Source organism: Anabrus simplex, chromosome 6 (assembly GCF_040414725.1).
Source record: "Anabrus simplex isolate iqAnaSimp1 chromosome 6, ASM4041472v1, whole genome shotgun sequence".
Classification (NCBI taxonomy): Eukaryota; Metazoa; Arthropoda; class Insecta; order Orthoptera; family Tettigoniidae; genus Anabrus; species Anabrus simplex.
In genome coordinates this window covers 238,627,762-238,654,767 of record NC_090270.1, presented here as the reverse complement: position 1 = coordinate 238,654,767, position 27,006 = coordinate 238,627,762, and positions in this window count along the sequence as shown.

Genomic DNA, 27,006 nt, shown 5'->3' with positions numbered 1-27,006 from the left:
AATCTGCCACACGTGTTGAAAAATTGAAATTAAGCAAAATTATACGTTTTAGCCGGTATCCTATGGAAAATTTCCAAGATCTTTAAATATTTCACTTTTTATGCCGAAGAATATCGAAATATATGGGTAGGCAATTTAATGACGGTGCAGACCTTCGTTTTGAGGTATTTCGTGGCTAAACGGTAAGTCCTATTACAAAACGGATGGCACAATATCCGTTCAGTTTCGAGTGATCTACAACTTTGGTCCTGTGATATTTCGTCGTCTCTCCCTCTCTCTCTGCCTTACAGGGTAGATTTGGCTTTATATTTCGATTGTTCGTAAATTTTGTGCTTTTTACACGTTTGTTACTTAGTTTACCACACACACATAAGAAAGATAGAGTCATCGAATTTGGCACGCACATTGACACAACCAATGGATATATGCGAACCAAATTTCATGATTCTAGCTTCCACATAAGTATGTGAAAAATAATGTAAAATGATAAATATGTACCCAAATTTCACCCCATTCAAATATCGTAACTCAATCGAACCCATAAATATGTGAGATACGAGAAAATGTTTTAACACCAAACATGTAGAGCGATAAAAGTGACGTCTGAGGGTGCAAACTGTTTGTTGGTATGATGTACCGTTTAGAAGCAGTAAATCTCGAAATTAAGGTTTGCACTTACAAACGTGTCCATGCTCATCTGTCATCTATATAAATATAATTGTAACGACCGTATGTCTGTGCATTAACTATTTTGATGGAATTTCCGTACAGTTGTCCGTTTCAGTTGTAATAATGACCATCTGCATATTTCTTAGCTCTGGTGCCTGTTTGTGGGTTTGATTGTATGAGTTTTTATAACTTGAAAACTACTGAATATATTTCTACCAAACTTGATATTTAGAATCCACCTGCCCTTGTGTAGGTTTTAGGGTCAATACTATTTCTGAATACCTAAATTTACTGGGGGTTTATCCAAAACTGGAACCATGATTTTGCACTTCCTCTATGTATGCACATCCGAAATTAATCGAAATCTACAATCCTTAATAGAAATCCATTTCTAAAACTTTTTCTCATGTGAATTTTTCGACAGGAGAATTAATAAGTGAGATATCATGAACGGTTGGTTTTGCTGGTTAAGTCCAGCGGACGCAGCCAAAAGGTGTTGTACGTGGAGCAGATTCCTCATCTATCTATATAAATAAAATCGTAACGACTGTGTGTGCCTGTACATTGCCCGTTTTGGTGACATATTCGTCCAGCTACCCGTTTGAGGAGTAATAATAATCATCTGCATATTTTTTGGTTTAATTTCCTGAAAGTCCTAATTTTTACCCCAAGCCAAACCAAAACCAAACCCCATGGCACTGCAGCCCTTGAAGGGCCTTGGCCTACCAAGCGACCGCTGCTCAGCCCGAAGGCCTGCAGATTCCGAGGTGTCGTGTGGTCAGCACGAAGAATCCTCTCGGCCGTTATTCTTGGCTTCCTAGACCGGGGGCGCTATCTCACCGTCAGATAGCTCCTCAATTCTAATCACGTAGGCTGAGTGGACCTCCAGCCAGCCCTCAGGTCCAGGTGAAAATCCCTGTCCTGGCCGGGAATCGAACCCCTCACCCAAAATCCAGATTGCAGCATAATCTGCCAGACGAGCAAGAAAATTGAAATTTGACAAAAGTATACGTTTCAGCCTGTAACGGACGAAAGATTTCCAAGATCTTTAAATTTTTCATTTTTTATCCCCGAAGAATATCGAAATATGGAGGCTATTTTAATGATGGTGCAGACCTTCGTTTCGAGGTATTTCGTGGGATAAACGGGAAGACCTATCACATAACGGATGGCACAATCTTTGTTCAATATGGAGTGATCTTCAACCTTGGTCTTATGACTGTTTGTCTTATGTATATCGTCGTATCTGTATCGCTTTTACGTTCGATCCGTCTCTATTTCTCGATTTTAAGTAAATTTGAACTTCTTACCTGCATAATTCATACGTTCAATCATTTACAGGAAAGATAGTTTAATCAAACTCTGCACGAACATTGGCCCACCCAGTACCCATATGTGAGCCAAATGCTATGTCAAATAATTATCCGAAAAGTAATGCAATGTAAGATAATATTGTTGCTGATGTTATTAAAGTAATCTGCCCAACGCTGGAGAATGGATTGTTGATCTCGTAGCAGTTTGGCGTCGGCTCCCTTGATGTGCATGACGTGTCCAATGTCTTGAGTTGAACGGTGACGGGACTTAGCAAGACGATATATATTGTTTTCTCGTGATGGTGTGTCGAGCTGGTCGTGTAGTGACTGGTAATAATGGTCCTTTGCTGCAGCTACAGCTCTTTTTGCTGCAGATTTCAGGTCGCGATATTGCTGAAGATCAGTATCAAGACGTGAGTTCCACCAAGTCTTGTAGGCTATCTTTTTCTCCTTGATTGCTTGCTTGACTTCGCCTGTCCACCACCAGGTTTGTTTATCAATATATTTTCGTCCGGGTACGGTTTTTCCCAACGTTTTTGTCGCCGCCTGATGTATCTGTTCCACAGCATCTTTCCACATGTCTTGAACCGATTGATCGGACTTCACGGAGAAGTTTGCCAAGGCTGTCATCAACTCGTTTCGTTGGGCATTCATCCGCCACCACTTAATTCGGTCAGGGCCAGTCTTAGGTTTAGGTTTGGGTTGTGTAACATTGCTACGAATATCGAGGACAAGCAATCGGTGTTGAGGGGCAATGCTGTCATACGGAATTACTTTAGTGTCCATTACCAGCTTAAAATCTTGTTGACGGATTAGCCAATAATCAATCTGAGTAGCATGACCACCGCTTGTATAAGTAGCCAGATGTGTTGGTCTCTTTTTAAAATATGTGTTGGTAACAATCAGATCATGAGCCTCTGCGCAATCGAGTATCCGACATCCATCATCGTTTCGCACACCAAACCCATGTCCTCCATGGCATCGCGTATATCCTTCTTTGTGAGACCCGACATGTCCATTTAAATCTCCTCCAAGAATAATGGACTTATCCTGTGGAATTGCTCGAAGGAGGGCATCCAGACTGTTCCAAAATTCATCCTTCTCATCCTCAGTGCATCCAGTTTGAGGTGCATAGCAAGATACAATGTGGGCAGTGATGGAAGTTGAGTCAATCTTGGTAGACATAAGCCTATCTGACACCCTGTTGACACTGGTGACATTGTTGCGGTAGTTCTGGTCGACGACTATTGCTACACCATTTCGTGTACTGGAACCATGATAGATGAGTTTGTAGCCATCTCCGATTTATTTTGCCTTTGAACATTTCCACTTGGTTTCCTGGATGCAGGCAATGTTGACACGTCTGTTTTTAAGCATTTCTGCTAGTTCACGATGTCGGCCTGTCAACGTACCAATATTGAGAGTAGCAAATCTCAGTAGTTGTTTGGGTTGAACTAGCTTATTTAGCCTACCCCGTCCATGAGTAGGTAACCCTTGCTCATTTATCACGTCACTCGGGCGTAAGTGGCGCGCGTCGCTTTGAGGGGACGCCCTAGTATGTTCCGAATTTAGAAGAGACGTAGCCATAGATGCGACAAATGATTCCTCAACCGACATGTCGCTTCGTCTGTCGTTGAGGGCATTTTATAGCTGCTGCCAGCATATAATTAGGCTGCCCCTAACCTGGAGAACAGACGCCTTTTGCAGCCGCCCCTCTGGGGTACAGACGCTGCAGCTCAATGGTATTTCAGCAGCATTTCCTCTGCTGAGGGCCCATTACCCTCCCACAAGAGCTCATCCGCCCGAAGCCGTTGGCTCTTGTGGGGAGTCAGGTTATTTTCCGCCGCCCGACACTCGGCGTCGAGTCCCTGGCTGTACGGTCTACTCGGTTACCGTAGCATGGCAAGCATGGCCAGACAGGAAGTTATTATTATTATTATTATTATTATTATTATTATTATTATTATTATTATTATTATTATTATTATTATTATCATGAGAAGGGCCGGATATCTTCCTCTTTTTCCAATAATTATATTGAAAGGGACGGTCAGGAGATATAAATGCATATTCCGGTCATTGTAGAGAAAACATACGTTTTTATATATGTAGGTAACCATCATTAGAAAAGACTTTGTTTAACTACTTCCCAAATTTCCGTTTATACTATACATACTGAATTTCATTTTATCTTGAAATATTACGTAATTTCATATTTTTCTGCTAAATTAGATCTAACTTTACAAAAAGCTCATGGTAGGTGGATCAGAGTTTTATTAGAAAATTTGTGTATGGGATGTTTGATCCCAGGAATTTTTGAGATAGTTGAGATCATTATATCCTAAATTCTGGCACAAAAATGCATTCCTTTAAATATATCTCTGAACATAAACGATATATCCGCCTGTGTGATGTAATGGTTAGTGTGATTAGCTGCCACCCCCGGTTCAATTCTCGGCTCAGCCACGAAATTTGCAAAGGGGTACGAGGGCTGGAACGTGGTCCACTCAGCCTCGGGAGGTCAACTGAGTAGAGGGAATTCGTTTCCCACGTCAGGCATCCTCGAAGTGGTTTTCCGTGGTTTCCCTTTGCTCCTCCAGGCAAATGCCGGGATGGTACCTAACAGAAACAAACACAGATAGTTATTATGGCGACAATGGGATAGGAAGTGGCTAGGAGTGGGTCGGAACCTAGTATTCGCCCGGTTTGAAATTGGGAAACCGCGGAAAACCACCTTCAGTTCTGACGAGAGTGGAATTCGAACCCACTATCTCCCGAATGCAAGCTCGCAGCTTCGCGCCCCTAACCGCACGGCCAGCTCGCTCGATCCTTGCTTTTATCTCCTGAGTTGTGTTAGGAGGGGGTGGTTGTCTAATTCTATTTCCCTTTCAGTCCCATTTGATCTTCCTTAGCCTGGCATCTTCTTATTGAACAATCTGCGGAAAGGCATCCTACTTCTTCGTACACCTCGACGCCGTCGCATTTACGAAGGCTGTTAGCAACCACTGAGCGCACTCTGTTGTGACGATCGATTCTTAAGGAGCCTAGCACGTTGGCTCAAGTTTCATGCCCATTGTTCCTTCTGCAGTGGGTAGTTCTAAGTGGGAGATCTTCAAGAATTATGCTGCAGTTCACTTTGATTGCTTCAGTCCACTGACCACAGGATATCCAACTGTTCCCCTTCCTGCAGTGCGAATAAAAAGTTATTCCCTTCCTCTTCCAGGGCAATGTGCTCCTTTTCTTGAAAGAACCCTCGCGAAATTGTTTCCAGTTATGTCTTGGCCGGAGGTCTTCAGCTGTGGTAACTGTAAACGGCTAATACTCTGAGTAATTTCACCTCAAAGCTTTCTGATTCTCTGAATACATAATGACCATCAAATCGTCTTTATGCAACTTCTGGCATTTATTAAAAGAAATCTTTTATACCTAGAATCATTCGTGAGGCGATAGAAATTGCTAAGCATCCTAATAATTTTAACAAAGGTGACGGCTATATAGGCCTACATAGTAGATCATGGCTCCCCTTCATATTTAACTCGTCAACATATTTCTCCTTGACTATGGAGGTCCTCAATTTAAGATTATCAAAATTTTATTAGTCAACCTATTTAATACAAATGATATTTGCAAAGTTAGGACTTACGATCCCACTTCGTAAAATATGAAATTAATGGATTGATTGGACACAACTTTATAATCTACATGAGCCATACTACAGTTTCATTACGACTTTTCAACGAGAGAGGTTTTATCTTGTCTTGAGTGGCCATTGGATTCTAATTGCTCTCCATTTAAAATCAGGTTGCTTCCAGCCGAATTTCACGAACCTTGATACGGCAACTTTAGCCATAGACTTTCTTATTATTTATTTGGTCAAGGCCTAGTTTGTACAGTTTTATAAGATCATTTTAAGATTGCTGATGTAATTACCATACCAACTCTTATTTCTTCGCAAACATTTTAAATGATTTTAATTGTCAATTGTCATTTAAGAACTCATGATTGAACATATTGTATAATATTCATTCTAATTTTATTCTCATTTTATATACTTTTTCTTATATCGACAATCAGGATCCTGATTTTTATCTTTAGCATGAGTGTAAAAAGGCTGATGATGCCCTTTTAAAGGGAGAAACATGTCCCTTTAGACCTTAGTTTAATACGATGTAAGTCCTAACTTTGCAAATTTCGTTTGTATTGAATAGGTTGACTAATAAAATTTTGATAATCTTAAATTGATGTACATTTTCAATACGGACCAAATATGAAGCTTGTAACATGTATGGAGGTCCTGGAAAGAACTATATTTCTAACAAGGTCTCTCTATATTGAGTCCGGTTACTATGGAGTGATAGTTGCCAATACGTTATTTGTTATTGATCTGAACGCGTCAGCAGATTTCAAACATAACGCGACCTAATATCCCCAGATTAATACTGTAATGTCATTCAGTGGTCGTGAAAGTCTACGCATTAAGGCACGGATTGTGTTTACGATATGGTTATATTTATACTGGTGCAAGCTACATGGCCCGTCTTCGCATGGGAGCAATAATGCACTTAAGGTGATAGGCTGCTTTTAACCGATTTCCTTGTATACAACATTATTCGTTTCCCCTCCAGTAGTAAACACGAAAAGATTTCATTTTGATTTAACACGCGAAAGGGACACGTAAATCTGTCCATGAGAAAATCATTCACCACATAGGTCAACTTCAGCAACGCTAAGTGACCGTGTGCTTTATTTATTGTCAAGCCATAGCAGATGCTTACTGGGAATTGCACTCGTTTGAAATCGAAAGGCAAATCTGAAGGAAGCACAGGAATTATTGGTATTAAGATCGCTTCTCCTGTTCTACAGCCAGTAGCTTCAATCTATCAGTTTTTCACAGTCCTCATTACCAGTCATGTGCCATTGCATAAGTTTGCCGGGCGTAGATTACGTAAATTATTTCGAAAAAAATTGAATGGCGTATGGCATTTAGTGCCGGGAGTGTCCGAGGACAAGTTCGGCTCGCCATATGCAAGTCTTTTGATTTTACTTCCGTAGGCGATCTGCGCGTCATGATGAGGATGAAATGATGGCGATGACGACACATATACCCAACCCCCGCGCCAGCGGAATTAATCAATTATGGTTAAAATTCCAGACTCTGCCGGGAATCGAACCTGGGACCCCTGTGACCGAAGGCCAGCACGCTAGCTATTTAGCCATGGACCGGGACAGGTATTTCGAAAGAAATGTACTACGATCTACATTCACTTTCCGTCTTGGCATGATTGGTTATCATATCATCAGTTCACGTAGATATCGAAAAATCGCTGGGAAACTATTATTGTACCATAGCATGTGCAACGAAATGTTCACAGAGAGATATTTTTTTTAATCCGAGATGCATGAAATTAGCAGTAATACTTCAAACACACCCCCGACTAACCCAGTCTCAACAGCAAATCTTCACATCCCCCTACCCCCAGTTTCTACTCAACTGTGTAGCCTGTGCAAGGCAATGTTCACAGATGGAATTTAAAACAAGGCAAGGTGCATTAAATAATGAGGGAAATTCCAAACATATCCCTCCTCTCCCAATCTCAACTCGACTGTATAGTCTGCGGAACGAAATGTTCAAAGACTGAATGAAGAAAAGTCGAGGTGCGTAAAATTACCACGGAATCTCCGAACGGACCGTGGAACGACATGTTCACAGACGGAATACAGAAAAGATCAGGCGAATCGAATGAATAGCGAAAATCGCAACATATCCACTCTTCTCTAAAGGCTTAACTGGACTGTTAGCTGCTGGACTCAGCTGTTTATAGCTTGGGTGAGAGACTAACACGCTCGCTCTGAAGCTGGTCATTTGCATTTCCGTATTACAGAATGGAGATTGCGTGCCAAAATATAAACGACAATATCTCCGAAAGTATTACTGATTAGTATATATTCCAAATGACATGACCGGACGAGTTGGTCGAACGGTTAGGAGCGCGCGGCTGTGAGCTCGCATCCGGGAGATAGTGGGTTCGAACCCCATTGTCGGCAGCCCTGAAGATGGTATTCCGTGGTTTCCCATTTTCACACCAGGCAAATGCTGGGCCTGTACCTTAATTAAGGCCACGGACGCTTCCTTCCCATTCCTAGGGCTTTCCTGTCCCCTCATCGCTATAAAGCCTACCTGTGTCGGTGCGACGTAACGCAACTAGCAAAAAACTGACATGTTACTTGAGGTTACTTTATTTTGATTAATTTTAACATTTATTTTTTTAGAAATTTAGCGGTGTTTTACTGCAAACTGTAACATAAAATCAGGTATAGTGGACTCCGCATTAAAGATAGGTATACACTGTCACAACATCTTTTTGTATAACTTAATATACTGAACAATTCTTAGCGTTATAGCGTAGTTGTATTTTAACGATTTAGCCAGCGTGAGCTCAAAGACGCACGGATGGCAGTTTTTTATTCGACTTGCTTCACTTAATCGTTACATTTAATTATTTTCAGAATGGAGACTGCGCCGAAAAATGAAAATGACGGTATCTTCTAAATTATAGATGAAAATTGTATACTGTAAATTACATTTTAACTTACAATTAGTTACTTAAAATGCCGTGTGGCCTCCGGGGAGGCCTGGTGCAGGTCTTTTGATATGCCTCCCATAGGCGACCTGCGCGTCGCGATGAGGATTAAATGATGATGAAGACGGCGCATACACCAGTCCCCGTGCCAGGGGAATTAACCAATTACGGTTAAAATTCCCGATCCTGCCGAGAATCGAACCCGGGACCCCTGTGGCCAAAGTCCAGCACGCTAACCATTTAGCCATGGAGCCGGACATCAGTTACTTGAAATGAATAAACAATTAATTTTCATAAGGATGAAGCGATTAATTTAAAAAGTTGTTTCTAAATTTCACATTGTTGTTTCCTGCAAACTGTAACCTAAAAACGCTTATAGTGGGATATGTGTTAAAGATAGATGCATGCTGTCATAATCTTTTTGTACCAATTTTTATGCTGAACAATTCTTACCCTCATAGTATAGATATATCTTTAAAGATACAGCCAGCGTAACCTAAAAAACGCACGGGCGGTCGTTTTTTCCTTCGTCTTGCTTCACTGAAATCGGTACTGTTCGGTTTCCTTTGGTCATAAATGAATGTTTCTAAAAATAAACCTTTCTCAAGAAATGATTTATAGAATGGTGAAAACCGCGTCGAAATCCATCCAGTGGTTCTCGAGATTAGCCGTTACATAAATGGTCATAGATGCTGTAGTATATCATTAAGAGTAGAAGTCAGGTCGTTGTTCACGCCATCACAGTAGTCCAAATGAAGTAATATCAATACCGAGGAGCAAATGATGCATTTATGTAACAGTCGAGAAAATATGTTGCGGAATCTTCTATGCGAGTTAAGTGTAACAAATACTTTTCTGAAAACTCTGATAACCTGCTTCTTCCATGAAACATGTTCGTCTATGATAAAAAGGAGATCTTTGACTGATTCACTGAAATCAAGTTCGTAGAATTGCTGGAGTTTTGGTAAAATGAAGTTGTTTATGACTTTTGAATGAACTCGTGCGTAAGAAATTATTATAGCGGAAAAATTTACGTCGTTTGCTCTAAGTTCATGCGTGTCAATTCACTTACAGATTTCTTGTATGTTTCTATTGAAATGTTTTATTTCATCGGTTAGTATTTCCGGTTCACGTCCGAATCGTTGGCTGAATGGTCAGCGTACTGGCCTTCGGTTCAGAGGGTCCCGGGTTCGATTCCCGGCCGGGTCGGGGATTTTAATCGCTTCTGATTAATTCTTCTGGCTCGGGGACTGGGTGTATATGTCCGTCCCAACACTCTCCTCATCATATTCAGACAACATACTACACTACCAACCACCACAGAAACACGCAATAGTGCTTACATCCCTCCATAGAGGGTTGGCGTCAGGAAGGGCATCCGGCCTTAAAAACTGGGCCAAATCCACATGTGCGACCCAGTTCGCACCCGCGACCCCACAGGTGTGGGAACAGCGGCAGGAAAAGAAGAAGAAAGAAGAAGTATTTCCGGTTCACAGTGGAAGTATAATTATATATCGTCAACGAATATGTGGTGTCAGCAACTAATAACTGACGACGTAACATCGTTAATATAAACAGAAAATGGTCCAATTCACTGGGAAGTATTTTATTATTTCAAAAAAAAGTTAGAACTCTATGTAGGCCTCTTTACCCGTCGCGCTATTGATATGATGTTCACTATTTCAACTGGCACTGACACTGTCACCAATCAGCCTTATGAGCCAAAAAGCAGTGAATTCAACACTAATCTATTTATGACTTACTATCTACTTATGCCCCTCACAGCCCCCGTCTCAGTGGAGACTGATCATGGACTTAAACGGTATCCAGGGCGTCAAAGTTCGTCTCAGCGGTACATAAACAATGCATTCGACATTAATGTTGGTTATTTTCCATTATTTTTACATATCATCCCCTCCGATTCCCCACACCGAGCGGTGGTTGGGATGGCTCATCTCCATAGTATTCTTTTCCCAGATGGTAGGCCTAAGTCATATGTGTACCAAGTTTTGTTGAAAGCTATTCTGGAACTTACCTACATACATCAATATTCTCGGTTATTTTTACATTCATTTTCACCCCTTCTCAATCTCCATATTGATTGCAGTTGAAGTATGACTTAACCATCCAGAGTATCACAGTTCAAGTCAATGACCTCGTAAACAATGTATTCGGCATTGAAATGAAATAGCGTATGGCTTTTAGTGCCGGGAGTGTCCGAGGAAAAGTTCGGCTCGCCAGATGCAGGTCTTTTGATCTGACGCCCATAGGCGACCTGCGCGTCGTGATGAGGATGAAATGATGATGAAGACGTCACATACACCCAGTCCCGAGCCAGCGAAATTAACCAATTATGGTTAAAATTCCCGACCCTGCCGGGAATCAAACCCGGGACCTCTGTGGCCAAAGGCCAGCACGCCATGGAGGCGGACATTCGGCATTGATATCAGTCATTTTCGTTTATTTTTTATTTCACCACATTCTCTAAGAGTGCTAGGGGTGTTTTACCTGAAGAGTATTTTTTTTTTCAGATAGTAAGTCATATGCGTATCGCGGTCATTTTGGTCATTTTATTTTTACTCCCTTTCTCACCCCTTTGCCCTGGGCCAACAAAATATTCTGGAGTGTCACTGTTCATCTCAGTGACCCCCTAAAACTTCAGATTAGACACTATATCCCATTATTTTTATATCTCAGTCCCCTCTATAAAGGGGGCTGAACTTGTACTTATAAAAAATCGGAGTGGTACTAGTCACCTCAGCGACCCCCAAACTCTATGGATTCGACACTATGTTCGAGTATTTTTGTGTCTCACTCCCCTCTCGCCCCCCACCACCAAGGGATAAAAATTTCGGAGTGTCATTACTCATCTCAGCGACACCGAAAACTGTGGATTCAACACTATTTTCTGTTATTTTTATATTTCTCTCCCCCTCGCCCCTTACCCCAAAGGGGGCTCAACTTTGACTTTAAAAACCGGAATGTCACTCTTCAACTCAGCGACACCGAAAACGATGGATTCGACACTATTTCCAATTATTATTATTTGGTATCTCACTCCCCCCTCACCCCCAACCCTAAGGGATGAAAAAATTCGGAGTTTCGCTGTTAATCTCAGCAACCCCGAAAACTACGGATTACCGAGCTCGATAGCTGCAGTCGCTTACGTGCGGCCAGTGTCCAGTATTCGGGAGATAGTGGGTTCGAACCCCACCGTCGGTAGCCCTGAAGATGGTTTTCCGCGGTTTCCCATTTTCACACCAGGCAAATGCTGGGACTGTACCTTAATTAAGGCCACGGCCGCTTCCTTCCCACTCCTAGCCCCTTCCTGTCTCATCGTTGTCAAAAGACCTATCTGTGTCGGTGCGACATAAAGCAACTAGCAAACAAAACCTATGGATTCGACACTATTTAATTTATTTTTATTTCCCAATTCCCCTCGCCCCCACCCTGAGGGACAAAAACTATAAAACTAGAAAACTATAGTTTCGACACTATTTTCGATTATTTTTATATCTCAGCCCCCTCGCCGCCCACCACAAAATGGATGAACTTGGAATTATAACAAATCTGGAGTGCAACTGTTCACCTCAGCGACCCCTTAAAGTATGGATTCGACACTATTTTCTATTATTTTTTATATCTCAATATGCCTTGCCCCCACCACAAAGGGAGCTGAACTTGGACTTATGAAAATCTGGAATATCACAATTCATCTCAGCTTCCCCGAAAAGTATGGATTCGACGCTATTTTCGATTACCTTCTTATCTCAATCCCCCTCATCCCCACTACAAAGTGGGCTGAAGTTTGATTTTACAAATACCAGAGTGTCACTATTCGTCTCAGCGACCCCGAAAACTATGGATTTGACAGTATTTTTTATTATTTTTATATCTCACTCCCCCTCACCCCCCACCACAAAGGGGGCTGAACTTGAACTTACAAAAATCTGAAGTGTCACTATCCATTTTAGCCACCCCAAAAACTAGGGATCCTACACTATTTTCGATTATTTTTATATATCACACACCCCTCACCTCTCTCTCCAAAAGTTGCGGAACTTGGACTTTAAAAATCCGGAGTGTCACTATTCATCCCAGCCACCACAAAAAGTATGGATTCGACATTATTTTCGATTATTTTTTTTATCTCAACCCGTCGCTCCCCGCCCCTTATTGTGCTTGGCGTGTCTTAACGCCAAGCGGTTTGTCTCCTGATACTAATTCAGAAGTGTACCAAGTTTGACTGAAATCGCTCCAGCGGTTCCGGAGGAGATGAGGTACAAACCAGCATATACTGTATAAATAGATATAGATTATTTAGTTATAGACTCGGCTTTGCTCGTTGGGAATCCCCAGTTTCTTTTGGTTAGGAGTGGTTGATAACTAAATCCCGGATTTTTATACAGTAATAGGTTAGATTGCAAACTAAATTGGTTAGTAGGAAGTGTCGGCCACCCGATCTGCCATAGAGTAGTAAGAGTAACATAAATTTCAGGGGTTTTGATGGATCTTACCCCTAATGTCCATGCAATCCCATAGCACAACGGTTGTGAAGGTAGACTATACTTGCAACTCGCTTCAGTAAGTTTGCATTCTAACCTATTACTGCATAAAAATCCGGGCTCTACTGATAACTTGTGTCATTCCACTGTTGATATTCTTCATCTATTACACAGCTACATTCTCCAAACTGGGATCTATGACATAAAAGTACATTTTGATCATGGCATGTTGGATCGTTATTTCCAAATAACAGGCACGGTCATGAACCTACTAGCAAGAAAGGTACTTTATAAAAAATTGCGGGTTGTTCCCATCCTCCCAATATATAGCACGTCTTACCGGACTCTCATAATATAGCGTAAGCTGCTGTCGCCCTGCCACAATCTGTCCGTCCAGTCGATCCAGTCTTGGTGCAGCCTTGCAGTTACATTAATGACATAAAATTACTCATCATAAAAACTACCCATCGGATTTCATTCAAACCATTTTCTAAACCCTCCCGGGAGTAATAAGAACAAATTGTGAAATTTACAGCGAAATCAATCCAGTAGTTTTTTAGTCCATTCGAGACATACAAACATGCATATATATACCGATTGATGATAATAATAATAATACTAATAATAATAATAATAATAATAATATTCATTTTTCGTCCCGCTAGATACTTTTAGGGTTATCAGGAACACAAAGGTGGTGGTGGTGGTGGTGATTATTGTTTTAAGAGGAAGTACTGGAAAAATCATCCTATTTTGACACTAATCAAAGGGAAAAAATGAGAGGGGTACGACACTTCGAAACCTGAAGATATCGGCCAAAGAAATACAAGTGCCACGAAGGGCGTGCAAATAAGACTCCCTCGGCCCTGCAAACCTAATACCGTCGGGGTCGGAAAAGAACAAGAGTTGTCCAACTGAAGTCGGGAAAGGTAGATGAAAGTGAGGAGCCTGACACAAGTAAGTGGAACCAACGGCCCTCTGGTTAACTACCCACGCTCCTAATTTAAGAGCCTTTGGGGCCCTTTTAGTCACCTCTTACAAAAGTAGATGCCGTGGATGTTATTCTATCGCCCCCACCCACAGGGGGATCCGTAACACCGAGGTGATGGAGATTTCGTCTTGCAGAAGATATTTTTTTGCCTGCCGGTAAATCTATCGACTGAAAGCTGACGTATTGAGCATCTTCAAATACCACCAGGCTAAGGCGGAATCGAACCCTCAAAAGAGCAGCACTCTACCGCCTGAGCCACCCAGCCTTTTTCTTGAAGAATACGTCACGCACATAGAATCATTTCCTTTTTTTATAGTTTTACTGTACTGTAATCAGAACACAATGTTGCTGTCACTGGCTTGGCTCTCATACCGCCAGAGCATATAAATATTGCCAAGGTCCACACAAGGAAACACGATTAAATGTCTCTTTCAGAAGTAGGGTGGAAGATTAACAACACCCGTACTGTGGCCTTAATCTCGCTGACTGAGCTCCCAAGGAGTAAATTACTGTTTAAAATAATCATAATAATAATAATAATGATAACAAGAGTAATAATAATAAAAATAATTATATTTGCTTTACGTCCCACTAACTACTTATACGGTTTTTGAAGACGCCAGTGTGCCGGAATTTTGTTTCGCAGGAGTTCTTTTAAGTGCCAGTAAATCTACCGACACGAGTCTGGCGTATTTGAGCACATTCAAACACCACCGGACTATGCCAGGATCGAACCTGCCAAGTTGGGGTCAGAAGGTCAGCGCCTGAGGCTCCTGTGCCACTCAGCCCGGCTACTTCTGTTTAATCAACAACTACGATCAATGAAAGGAATTCCTCTCTGTGGTGAAACACACCCACGGTATCTCTTGCCTGCAGTAAGAGGCGAATGAAACGGGATCCTAGGGCCTCTCCACTTGAGAGCGCGGGTTGGTGACCACGAGATCCTCAACGTAGTCTGGAATTGCTTCGACTTACTTGTTCCTTGTTCCTAACATTTAACATTCCTGTCCGACCTCTCTTGATCTTGTTCTCTTTCGACTCCCACAGTGTTAGTTTTGTGAGACCTAGAGAGGTATTTTTTCACGCCCTTCACAGCCCTTCCCTATATTTTGCCGATATCTTCATTCTCCGAAGGTCCTGACCTCTTCGACTGTTCCTCTGATTAGTGTTAAGTAAGTACAGTTGCCCAATTGTACTTCCTCCTCAAACAATGATCACGACCATCATTACCAACAACGACACTTGTTCTATTCTGACCTCTATAATATTGAGTTTCCGAAGACTGGGGTATATTTTTTCACGCTCTCTGGTAACCTGCCCGCTTCTTTTCTTTTCCTTCCTTTTCTTTCCTTTTCTTTTCTTTTGATTCTTTTCGTCTTCGAAGGACCCGAGATACTCATTTCTCCCTCTGATTAGTGTTAATAACAATGTTATTGGTTTTATATCCTACCATTTTTTTTTGTTTTAGAGACACCAAGGTGCCGAAATTTTGTTTCGCAGACGAATATATTTATGTGCCTATAACCCTACCGACACGAGGCTAGCGTATTTATGCATCTTTAAATACTATCGGTCTGAGCTGAGATCGAACCTGACGTTTAGAACTAAGAAAAGCCACTGATCCCACTGATTAGAACCAAAAGTTATGGCCATCTAGTTTTTATTCCATTTAAAACAAAAACCGACATGAACACTTTCGTTTTGACGTTCAACGGCAACTAATCATCAAACACACATCCACACAGAGGAATATTTCTGTTATTAATCAACAATGAGTGAAAAGGATAAACAGAGCGGACAAATTTTAAATTCTCTTTATTTCTATCAATTAACTTTGTGAGTATATTTTTGAAGCAGATCTGTAAAATAAACAGTTATAATTTGGAGATGAAGGATTGATCTACGTCCGCTGTGGGCGACCATATTCTATACTGACCTGCTTGTTATTGCATTAGCATTAAGCAAACATGGACATGACCGTAACTCTTTCACTCCTCCACTCTTAACATGACCAGTGACCCAAATCACACGTCCGGATGGCAGAATATCTGAGGTAATATGCATTTTTACAATGCAAACGATATCAATAATCATTCTTTGCGTTAACAGCCGGATCATTCATTTTATTGCCTTAGATTGGTCGTGGTTGTCAGTCCTGGATTGTTTTGTATGTAAGTGGTATGTTCCGAGCTGTCAGCGGAGAGATGGCGTGGAACGACATTAGTAAACGAATAAGTTTGAGTGGCGTCTATAAAAGTAGGAAAGATCACAATATGAAGATAAAGTTTGAATTCAAGAGGACAAATTGGGCAAATATTCATTTATAGAAAGGGGAGTTAGGGATTGGAATAACTTACCAAGGGAGACGTTCAATAAATTTCCAATTTCTTTGAAATCATTTAGGAAAAGGCTAGGAAAACAACAGATAGGGAATCTGCCACCTGGGCGACTGCCCTAAATGCAGATCAGTATTGAATGATTTTGATTTTCTTTTTAAGAACTGTGGATTTTGTTGAAGTAATACCTGTAATTTAATTTACCAGTGACATGTCCTCTGGGACTTGAAATAAGATCGCCCACTTCTGCAGCATTTTCATAGCGTGAGTTTAAGAAGAAAGCTATGTAAAGACACCCTGAATATAGCGGCTGTCAGCGCCAGAATTTTTTATTTTCAGCCCAAGGGGATCGGATAAAAGTAGGGTCATAGATGGGAAGAATTGTTAATTTCTCTACACACTTCGCGAATCTCATCGGGTGTGGTTCGTGAATGAATGAGAACTTAACGAAACGAGTCTGATTAGTGAAGACGTCAGACGAAAGTATAAGAAAAAATGTCGGACTTCCTAGATAAAATATGATGAGCATAATTGTCTCAAAGGATGTGAACTCTTAGAAAGGAGTCTATATAAATAAAGTTGTAGGGAGTCCGCTGCCTGTAATTTCGTTTGTTTTGCCAATTTTTCAGATCATTTTCCGATTTAGGTCAACTCAAGCCTAATCAGTAGTTTTTATTTTTCGTGTCTGTTTGTTTGTTCCACCATCACAGCAAAACGGCTGGATAGATCTCGACCAAATTTCATATTTTGAGTATACTCATCCCCGGGGAAGGTTTTGGTATGCATATCATTTAAAAATCTCTGAAAAGACGAGGGGTTTATAGGAAAGGTAGAACAGTTTATTTCCAAATTCTCTTATACTATTAATTTTCCGTAAAATCCGTGGACGATGTGTGAAACGTCCCTTTATCATAAACAACTTTTATTATGTACATAATTTCCCTTAGTCTTCAAATGAGGGAGAATATTTCTATTTTGTGCCGATCTCGTTCTCTGCATTGAGTGACCGACAGAGCGACAACGAACCTACAGGTTACCATGGCAACGTCTCTAACTGCTTCCCAGCAGGGAAGTAACGTATTACCATTTTCGTCGTCCGACTCGTTGGCTGAGTGGTCAGCGTACTGGCTTTCGGTTCAGGGGTCCCAGGTTCGATTCCCGGCAGGGTCGGGGATTTTAACCTGCATTGGTTAATTCCAATGGCCCGGGGGCTGGGTGTTTGTGCTGTCCCCAACATCCCTGTAACTCATACACCACACATAACACAATCCTCCACCACAATAACACGCAGTTACCGACCAATGGCAGATGCCGCCCACCCTCATCGGAGGGTCTACCTTACAAGGGCTGCACTCGGCTAGAAATAGCCACACGAAATTAAATTAAATTACCATTTTCGTCAGCATTCCTGTGAACTCGTGGTTGTTCCTTGGGCAGAAAGTAAGAACGACGTCAATCGGCCATTCTGCGGGATATTGGCGGAATACCGTTGGAGGTTGCAATCGTCCTCGACTAGCACTAAGAGGCGTTGTTAATATTTGAAGACTATCGCGGATTGTAGCCCATTACTTCACATCGGAATGTGTTTTCTGTCATTTACTCTAATTTTTACTGTACGGTATTTCTATTCTACTTCTGTATTCCAGTTTAATTTCTTGCCTCTGCCTTGCCTCTTTAGGCTTACATAATAACACCATCATTCATCTTCTTTTCACCGGGAGAGTTGGCCGTGCGGTTAGGGGCGCACGGCTGTGAGCTTGCATCCGGGAGATAGTGGGTTCGAATCGCAGTGTCAGCAGCCCTGAAGGCGGTTTTCCGTGGTTTCCCGTGGTTTCCCATTTTCACACCAGGCAAATGCTGGGACTGTACCTTAATTAAGGCCACGGCCACTTCCTTCCAACTCCTAGGCCTGTCCTATTCCATCGTCGCCATAAGACGTATCTGTGTCGGTGCGACGTAAAGCCACTTGCAAAGAAAAGTAGCATCTTCTTATCTAAGAATACCTGCACCGAAATTTATCCTTTATTACCGCCTTCTTATATCCGTAACTCATAGCATCTCAGTTGGTATTTACATATTTGTCCTATACGGCTGTCCTCAGTTATAATCTTACTGTGGTTTCTATTAATTTCAACTTCCTTAACTGTATTACTTTCTTCCTTAATTAATCCGGTTGTATGCGAGTGCTAATCCCGAAATACGGACACTCTTTTCTTTGAGGTAATTTCCAAGCAGTTAAACTGTATAAACTTGGGCCCAGAAAAATCGATGTATGGATGCATTTTAATGACAGTTCAGACCTTCGTTTCTGGGTATTTTGGGGCTAAACGGTAAGTTGTGTTACAAATCAGATAGGTAGGTCTACAACTTTGATCATGCACTTCTCGATTATAATCAATCCTTTAGAACTCGATTGTGAGTAGCATTAGGGCAAGGGATCTGTAATTATGATGAAATCTCACTATCTCTACGGTGAATAGCAGTCGCTAAGTGAGCCTGCCGTTATAGTAGAATCTCCCGAACACGATTATGATTGACAGGAGAATATGTGGCCAGCCATTATCAACAAAACTTTCCCAATGCCTACCTTACATCGGAACATTAACGTATGGCATCCGCCCTGTTCTCTTTCTTGGATATCGCAATGAGACATGCAGTTCAATATAATCTTACTCACTGGCTTTACAGTAAGTTACGGAGAAATCCGTACACAATGTGAAATAACGTAGCGAAACACAGGTACATTTGCTAGTATTTTATAATTTATTTACGTCAGTTTCTCAAATTTCTACACACAGATGACAAGATTGTAATAATAATATAAATGGCCGTTCTTTTTCTAATCATATGTCTGTTACTTGCTTCTACATATTCAGATAAAACACGGGTACCCGGAATTCCTCATACACATCTCAAGAAAGTTTTGAACAGCCTAAGTTGCAGAGGTACTAGATTGCTTACTGCCCAACGGAAAGTAAGGGAGGAACATACATACTATCTGCGACGAAGCACATGATTGCTTTGAATAGTACAATCAAATCTACGGAAAACACGACGCATTATTTGGTAAAGTGCATCTATCAAATCTGTAAATCATAATCTGCGGCTGATCATGGTGTTACTCCACCCCGAGTATTGAGGTATGCTTTGATCATTTGTGTTATGCTGCCCATCTGATGACTGAGGCTGTCCTGCTCCACATTGCTCCAGCCTTCGGTGGCAGCACTCCGCAGGTCGTCCACAGTGATAAGTGGGTTTCTGCGTCTTCACACTCCCTCTTTTAGTCGGTACTAGGCATGTTTAAACGGATTCATACCAGCAGACACCGTGGACCACTCGATCTGATCGGGGAAGAAGATCTTAACATGGCAGGAGGTGGGCCCACGTGCATTGCCGTCTTGTAGAACGAACCTGTCTCCAAAATATTGTTAGTAAGGTCGATCAATTGGCTGTAAGAGGCAGTTTCTATAATGTACACTTGTCATAGTGATCTCAACGGCGATGAGACGCGTCGGACGTTCATACATAGTACTGGACCATAATGATGAATCCGTCTCCCTGTTGGATCCGTGGTGTGGTATACAACTAGTTTCGCATTACATTACTCTCTTCAAATCTCCTCCGACGATTATCAGTCTGTACTCATTAGTGAAGACGACCTGACGCCAGGTTCCAGTTCTCTAAGTGTTCCCTTATCAATCTGCTACTGGCAACTTTGTGCCAGGGTGAATATGCAGATGCTTGCTAAGGAAAACTGGAGTGAAGAGAAGACACTATGGAGATGATTTTAGATTTTCGTAGTAGATACATCCCTCCTCCTTGCCGTCAGGAAGCCCTGTTGTGGTGGAGTCTTCTCTGTTTCTGCGAACCAGTATTCGAAAGAAGGGGTCATCAGCTTCCACTGTTGACAGCCGGTGATCACTGCGAGAATGACCTTGAATTTCTACTGCTGGGAAGCAGTTAGAGACGTTGCCATGGTAACCTGTAGGTTCGTTGCCGTTCTGTCGATCACTCAATGCAGAGAATGAGATCGGCACAAAATAGAAATATTCTCCCTCATTTGAAGACTAAGCGAAATTATGTACATAATAAAAGTTGTTTATAATAAAGGGACGTTTCACACATCGTCCACGGATTTTACGGAAAATTAATAGTATAAGAGAATTTGGAAATAAACTGTTCTACCTTTCCTATAAACCCCTCGTCTATTCAGAGCGGAATTATGTCCTAACAACGTCACTATGTACCAACCAGATGAGAAAATGTCCTCATGGGGAAGCCCTGCTGATGCCATGTAACAATGTGCTAACGATCAAATTCAGTAATTACTCGGCAAGGCGTGTTTACAAACTGAACATACCATAAACTACGTTCTGTGCATGTTGTGTGCAAGGGTTCCAATTTTAGTGCACTCTTCCGGACTGTCCTGAGATTGCATGTCATATTTCCATGTTGAGCTAGCAGGTAACGTTACATTACATTCCCATTCCCCTTTCTAATGAGGCTGCGGTTATCCTTCAAAAGTACCTAAAATACACTGGTGCCAAAAAAGTGAGTTGTAGTTAATCCATTCTTGCCCAAGAATTATTTGGTTGTCCGCCTTTGTGGTGTAGTGGATAGTGTGATTAGCTGCCACCCCCCGGAGGCCCGGGTTCGATTCCCGGCTCTGCCACGAAATTTGAAATGTGGTACGAGGGCTGGAACGGGGTCCACTCAGCCTCGGGAGGTCAGCTGAGTAGAGGTGAGTTTGATTCCCACCTCAGCCATCCTGGAAGTGGTTTTCTGTGGTTTCCCACTTCTCCTCCAGGCAAATGCCGGGATGGTACCTAACTTAAGGCGCCACGGCCCCTTCCTTCCCTCTTCCTTGTCTATCCCTTCCCATCTTCTCATACCCCGCAAGGCTCCTGTTCAGCATAGCAGGTGAGGCAGCCTGGGCGAGGTACTGGTCAACCTCCCCAGTTGTATCCTCCGACCCAGAGTCTGAAGCTCCAAGACACTGCCCTTGAGGGGGGGAGAGGTGGGATCCCTTGCTGAGTCCAAGGGAAAAACCGACCCTGGAGGGTAAACAGATAAAGAAGAAGAAGAAGAATGATTCGGTTTCCAGATAGTTTCTTTATTATCTGTAAGATTATTTCGATACCTTAAAATATTAACTGCAGTTTATGGTTTAATAAACACGCTATTAGTACAGTACGTCAGGTGCATTCTAGGTTGCCAGATTGAAGGAAATTTCCCGGGACGAGGGAAAAGTCGTCGAAGATAAAGAATTGTGTAAAAAAGGGAAATATTGCAAAATGTCTGAAAAACTTGGTGTATTTTCAGTAGTACATCATTTCTTTACATGTTTAGACAAAATTAACTGGCGTGTTATTATGCTGGTGATACTTTAACTGATTATAGACTATATTTTGATTAATCCTGTTTTTTGTTCAAACCTAATAAGTTTACATGACAAACCGCTGTTAAGCACCGAAATTTATTTCATATGTACTGCATATTATCACATGTCACATGAATACGTTTCGCGCGTTCAGCATGACTGTAGAGAGCTCCCTACCAGTATTTGTGATTGTGGTGTTTATACTTAAGCGAACCAATTCAAAAAAGGTGGAGTTATTTTCTTAGTGTGATAACGAATGGAGAAAAGGGTACGCCTAAAAAATAAACCTAAAGTGAGCTGTGAGTTATCCTTAGAATTGGGGGAACCTAGCAGAAAGAAGAGGTTTCAAAAGGAATGGCTTAGTGTCGAAAAGTGAACGTAGGTTTCTTTCTCCCTCTATAGCTTTAGAGATGGAAAAGGGACAGCTTAAAGGAGCTTAAACACTTAGATAAACATTTCAGAAGGCTCGATTACGCGCACTCAAAATATTTCGGAGCGTCGTAAATGGTGAAATCTTCGATACCGAGCTCGATAGCTGCAGTCGCTTAAGTGCGGCCAGTATCCAGTATTCGGGAGATAGTAGGTTCGAATCCCACTGTCGGCAGCCCTGAAAATGGTTTTCCGTGGTTTCCCATTTTCACACCAGGCAAATGCTGGGGCTGTACCTTAATTAAGGCCACGGCCGCTTCCTTCCCACTCCTAGCCCTTTCCTGTCCCATCGTCGCCATAAAACCTATCTGTGTCGGTGCGACGTAAAGCAACTAGCACAAAAAAAAGAAATCTTCGATTTAAAATGTTCTGGTTCACAAATGGACAGACTAACAAAATACAAGTGACATTATACCTAATATAAGTGTAGTTAGTGAAAAAGTGACTGTGAACATGAAAATGTAAATCTGTTTTAAAGAAATCTGTGACTTGGCAGTCTAAATATCAGTTTTGACTACTGGTGTGAACTACAAGTAGAAATGTACTTTTTAGTTCGAGATTATAGTGTCACAACAGTTGCCTACTTGTTAACAGAACTAGGCGCCGCTTTGGTACCCATCCCGCATGTTTGAAATCATAGAAAAAAATATGTTTTACGGTGGGGAAAAAGTAGTTGCCGCGACTTATAAACTCCAGAGTATTTCTAAGCTTTTCCTCTACCCCTCGATGATCTCAACTCATTTATATCAATATGTATTGAGTTTGTAATACGTTTACGATAATTTATAATAATGTTAGAAATATCTCACTTATAATGTAGGCTTCTTCTATGGCTTCCTGAAATATCCTCATTACACAAAAGGAGACAAATGAACAATGAGAATAAAAAGTTCGTATACGGTGGATACCAGTAGAATGAAAATAAACACAGGCATACGGTACAGGGGAAATATAACGACCGTACGAGTGACTCGGTCACACAGCTCAATCTAATGGATTAATGTTTTTTTCTCCACTGCATGTCGTGCACGCTTGCCACCTGGGAATCATCGTGCTGTGGGATATTCCTCTTCTATATCCCTTCGCCATCGAGTAAGTTGCGTAGCCTAAAATTCCAGCATTTATACTTCTGTTTATAGTGTCACGGGAGCGAAATCTTCCTTGACAGATGGTTAACAAAGTACCGCATGATGGGTTGTTAGAAGCTCAAGGTAACACCTCCCATTATCGTTTACATTCCACCTATTCCTGTAGTTCCTTCCTATAGCTGTCACATTATATAAAATTCTTATTAACTTCAATAGTTTAGATGGTAATAATTGAGGCGTGTCTTCAAAAGACGCTCCAACGTAAGGAAACGTATAATAAAAGGCGCATGCAACATACCTATGATCGGGTATGGTACTACTGTGTGAACTACTGCAATGCATGATTACGAAATACTTTTTTTTAGTGGAAATAGCACCTTTTGAAGTCTGGGTGAACCGTCTCCACATATTTTCTTCATCACCATATGTAACGTGCTACGAAATAAAGTATCTTACACGACTTCTTACAGCAATTTTATCCCCTTGTAGGTGGGGGTGGTAGAATAACATCCACAGTATACCCTGCCTATCGTAAGAGGTCACTAAAAGGGGCCCCAGGGGCTCTCAACTTGGGAGCGTGGATTGGTGCCCACGGAGTCGATGGCTTAGTCCTGGCATTGCTTCCACTTGTGCCAGGTTCATCACATTCGTCTATCCTATCTGACCTCGTTAGTCAACCCTTATTCTTTTTCCAATCCCGACGGTATTAGGTATCGATACCTAGGGAGTCTTTCATTTTCACGCCCGTCATGGCTCTTGTCTTTCCTTGGCCGATACCTCCATTACTGTGCTCGATACCTACAGTCGCTTAAGTGTGGCCAGTATCCAGTATTCGGGAGACAGTGGGTTCGAACCCTACTGTCGGCAGCTCTGAAGATGGTTTCCCGTGATTTCCCATTTTCACACCAGGCAAATGCTGGGGCTGTACCTTGATTAAGGCCCCGGCCACTTCCTTCCTATTCCTAGGCCTTTCCTGTCCCATCGTCGCCATAAAACCTATCTGTGTCGGTGCGACGTAAAGCAACTTGAAAGTGAACAAGAAGATACCTCCATTTTTCGAAGTGTCGGATGCCTTCCATTAGTGTTATAAATTATAAAGGATTGTTGCCTAGCTTACTTCGTCTTAAAACAATAATCACTACCACTACCACTTACAGCAATTTTATGTACATATAGCCTATTGTGGGCTATCCTGTACAATTCTTCTTATTTATCTGTTTACCCTCCAGGGTCAGTTCTTCCCTCGGACGCAGCGAGGGATCCCACCTCGACCGCCTCAAGGGCAGTGTCCTGGAGCTTCAGACTCTGGGTGGGGGATACAAGTGTGAAGGATGACCAGTAACTCGCCCAGGCGGCCTCACCTGCTATGCTGAACAGGGGCCTTGCGGACGTAGAATTATCGACAGTATGTATAGGCTACCTGGCGTCCGCCTCTGCGGTGTAGTGGTTAGTGTGATTACCTGCCACCCCCGGAGGTTCGGCTTCGATTCCCGACTCTGCGACGAAATTTGAAAAGTAGCACTCAGCCTGGGGAAGTCGGCTGAGTAGAGGAGAGTTCGATTCCCACCTGAGCCATCCTCGAAATGGTTTTCCGTGGTTTCCTGCTTCTCCTCCAAGCAAATGCCGAGATGGTACCTGACTTAAGGCCACAGCCGCTTCCTTCCCTCTTCCTTGTCTATCCCTTCCAGTCTTCGCAACTCCCCACAGGCCCCCGTTCAGCATAACTGGTGAGGCCGCCTGGGTGAGGTATTGGTCTTCCACCCTAGTTGTAACCCGGCCGAACCAAAGTCTCAAGCTCCGGGACACTGCCCTTGAGGCACTAGAGGTGCGATCCTTCGCTGATCCCAGGGACAAACCGACAATGGAGGGTAAACAAATAAAGAAAGAAAGAATACTTATCGTAACCTAAACACCGACTACGGACAAACGCATCGTGTATACCACTATCAGCATAAATCCGGACGCATTCAACCAAGTAATGGGTTCATGCTCCACTCATCGGGAATGGTTTACCACTATCAGGCCTTAAGAGAAGCATGATTTAACACACCGTAGTCGTTGCTGAAAGGCAAATCTGTCTATTTTTATATTTTTTCTTCGGTTTAACTTCACACTTGTCCATGGATCAATCTCGGTGACGCAAGCTCGAGAAGAGGATAGACTAAGGCTTGGATCACATTGGAGGCACGCTTGTGCAAGAAATTTGATGGCGCGCGCGTGCGCAAGCGTGCACATATAAACAAAATCTGCAGGAAAGCGACAGAAACAAGTGGTGACTTGTCCATCGTTGCTCACACTGCCCGCCACAAGCAAGTGCACGCTTGCGCAAGCTTGATCCGACTCCACTTCGAAACAAAAATATTTGTTTTGTAGTTGCAAGCGTGCGTGATCTCAGTTGATTTCTGACCATCGGGGCTTCTCTTCAGGTAATAATTTCGTGTGGCTATTTCTAGCCGAGTGCAGCCCTTGTAAGGCAGACCCTCCGATGAGGGTGGGCGGCATCTGCCATGTGTAGGTAACTGCGTGTTATTGTGGTGGAGGATAGTGTTATGTGTGGTGTGTGAGTTGCAGGAATGTTGGGGACAGCACAAACACCCAATCCCCGGGCCATTGGAGTTAACCAATGATTAAAATCCCCGACCCGGCCGGGAATCGAACCCGGTACCCTCTGAACCGAAGGCCAGTACGCTGACCTTTCAGCCAACGAGTCGGACTTCTCTTCAGGTGATACACACTTTCGAAAATGAGATTGCTTCCTTATTCTAGATGTGATTTTGTCCAGTATATAGTAGAGAGTGTCCGGTATCATTCTGAAGTATTCAAAAAACTTATCAGGCTGTCTAAGCAAATTGTTGAATACTTGTGCGTACTTTCCATCTTCCTCTCTGTCCAAAAAATACTCGTTCACCCACTCCTCCCTGATTTCCTGCTCATCCAAAAATAAAAACTTTAAAACACCGTTTTCCAAAACAATGTCCTCATCGCCTGACATCTCCATTTCAACTGACCTGCTTGCATTTAGTGTGAGCACATTGCAGTTCACGCCAGCTTGCGCACGCGCACGCTACCAAATCACTTCCACAAGCGTGCCTCCAATGTGATCGAAGCCTAATGCCTACACATTCAAATCGTATTTCTTGTATAGGCAACCGTTGTATGTAAAGTGATGAATACGTCAATATTATACAAGGTATGACTAAAAAGCACGGTAAATGGAGCGATATCGCAATGACAACATGTGGTAACAGTACGTACATTTGTCTGTGAATAGAGAGACATCTCGAGAAGCGCCAGGTTGCGTTGAACATGCGTAGAGGCATGATTTTTTCGCATTAATTTTTGAACGATTTCGCGAGAAGGATACTAATTTTCGCGTTATTTCGCGAAATAGATATTGCCGTATCGCTTTAATTTCGCTTTAATGAAATTCTAAAATTAATCATTAAATGTTTCATTACTGTGGTTCTGAATTATTTATATAAATGGTAGATGTATAAATTACTAGTAAACATCCAGTATTATTTCATTTTATTCCTTATTATGATTACATAGCACTTACATTACAGTATCATTGGGCCATCGTACCCATTCCTTACTTTGTGAAAAGATAACATAGCACATGTAACAATGAAGCTCTCTTTCATTAGTCGTCTCCGGTCATTGACAATCAAATCGTACTTTGAAAAATATCGCTCTGCATCAACGAATGAACAG